Source organism: Schistocerca serialis, chromosome 4 (genome assembly GCF_023864345.2).
Source record: "Schistocerca serialis cubense isolate TAMUIC-IGC-003099 chromosome 4, iqSchSeri2.2, whole genome shotgun sequence".
NCBI classification, from domain to species: Eukaryota; Metazoa; Arthropoda; class Insecta; order Orthoptera; family Acrididae; genus Schistocerca; species Schistocerca serialis.
The window spans coordinates 481,645,041-481,647,317 of record NC_064641.1 but is presented as its reverse complement, the minus strand read 5'-3'; positions in this window follow the sequence as shown (position 1 = coordinate 481,647,317).

Genomic DNA, 2,277 nt, shown 5'->3' with positions numbered 1-2,277 from the left:
ACTCTTAAAACTAAGGGAGGGGACATAGCTGATAGGGTTTTCTGCTTAGTTGCTTGGCTTAGTTTTTACTTTTTTTTTAGTTATGGGCGATATTCGCCCTGGGGCTGAGGTTCTGGAACCATGGGAGGGGGTGGCCATAACCGTCTGCAGAATCCCTTTTTGTACAAAGTCCACATTAGTACAGTAATAAGAATGGCAGTGGCTGGAGTTATCGTAGCACAGGGTATAATGATGGTATGTAGTTTGGAGGCTGTTTGCTAACAGGCGATCATAAGAAATTTGTCCTTTTTCATGTTTTAACAGGTGATCAGTTGACGATAGGGGGTGATCACTTGATTTATTAGATGAAACAGGCAAATCAATTGACAAGGGAATCACGAATGAGCTTTCAGGTACAAAAAACATAAGTAACGGGGTGCAAATACTAAGGGAGTAAGCCATAGCAGCATGAAAGGTTATAAGTGGTGTTCCAACAGAAACCGTTTGCTGAAGATCTGTATGGAGGCTATGTCAGAGTGGCAGCTGGCTGCAAGGCCGAATCTCGCGCTACGTCAGAAAGGTGCACGGCAGATAACTTCAGGGTCATGCTACATCAGAGCAGCATGTGGTAGCTGAGAAGCGAAGCCGAAGTGGCCAAGACTGTCAGCAGCGCCTCGGAGTGCACACGTATGCTGTGCGATGGGCACAACACAACGCTGCCCAGAGACTTCTGGATTGGAGTAGAGATTTATGGGATTCAGAATGAGCAGTGATGAATGTAAATGTCGCAAAAAAGGGGTTATAGCGTTACTGAATAAAGGGGAATAGATGTGCGTAATCGATATGGTTTATTCAACAACGACCAACAAAAAAGGAAGTGGGACTACGCTAGATGCGTTGTTATAGTGGGTTCTGTTTAAAATTACATTATTCATTAGTAAATTGGTTCATAGGGGACATATACGTCACAACAATTACGTAGTTAGGTGTTATACATAAAACATAAAAACGAAAATATAAAAATGAGGTACACAAATACCATATTACATTGCTGGATATGCTTTATCAATAAGTAAACAAAGTTAAAAGCCTGTTTGGGCTGACCATCCAAGTGTAATAACGTTCACATTGTGATAGGAAGTTTCTCATGCATCAATATATTTGCTAAGCACCATAATGTGAGAATGACAAAGAAAAGTGACGCCAGTTTGGTGTAGATGGGGCATCTTGTTGCCCAGGACTATAAAAGTTGGGTTCCTATTCTCGGGTTTAAAGACTGTGTCGTTGGATGTCAACGCTGTTGATAACGAGAGGCAATACAGTCTGGAATCGCGCGACTGGTACGGTCGCAGGTTGGAATCCTGCCTCGGGCATGGATGTGTGTGATGTCCTTAGGTTAGTTAGGTTTAAGTAGTTCTAAGTTCTAGGGGACTGATGACCTCAGAAGTTGAGTCCCATAGTGCTCAGAGCCATTTGAAACATTTTTGATAACGAGAGGAGAAAAACAAAACTCAACAAGAGCTAGAGACTTCCATACTGGAAACAGAAAGCGTAAGGAATTGAATTAGAAGAGATTAAACTGAGTGTAATTTCTGAAGGAATTTTCCTTTATGATGTTGTAGTCTGCATGGCGCAGCGTTGACACGACGGTATCGCCTACTTAACTGTGTGTATGACATTGCTGCGACTCCAACACAGCTGCTACATACTTCTTCCTAAAACTCGACATCTCTCACAAGACAAAAACTTTATGGTGGGACCAAATTCGCCGTCCTTATGTCTCCGTAATGCTAGCCTCATCTGGCCCTGCCGGTTGCTTAAAACTCTCATCAATCCTTGGGTGTATCACAGTGTCCTGAGACATGTCATACAGTTAAATATTACTACTTTAGCAGTCGGAATTCCTTTGGAAAATACAACGGAAGAACTGTCAAAGAAGGCTCAAGTTTTGAACGGTGACCGAGCGAGGTGGTGCAGTGGTTAGCACACTGGACTCGCATTCGGGAGGACGACGGTTCAATCCTGTCTCCGGCCATCCTGATTTAGGTTTTCCGTGATTTCCCTAAATCGCTTCAGGCAAATGCCGGGATGGTTCCTTTGAAAGGGCATGGCCGATTTCCTTCCCCATCCTTCCCTCACCCGAGCTTGCGCTCCATCACTAATGACCTCGTTGTCGACGGGACGTTAAACACTAACATCCTCCTCCTCCTTGAACGGTGATTTCTGCTTACTGGCGGTTTAGATGCGGACTAGACGCTGTTCGCGTCTGATGGTGCCTGATCAGCTGTCGTCAGAGAG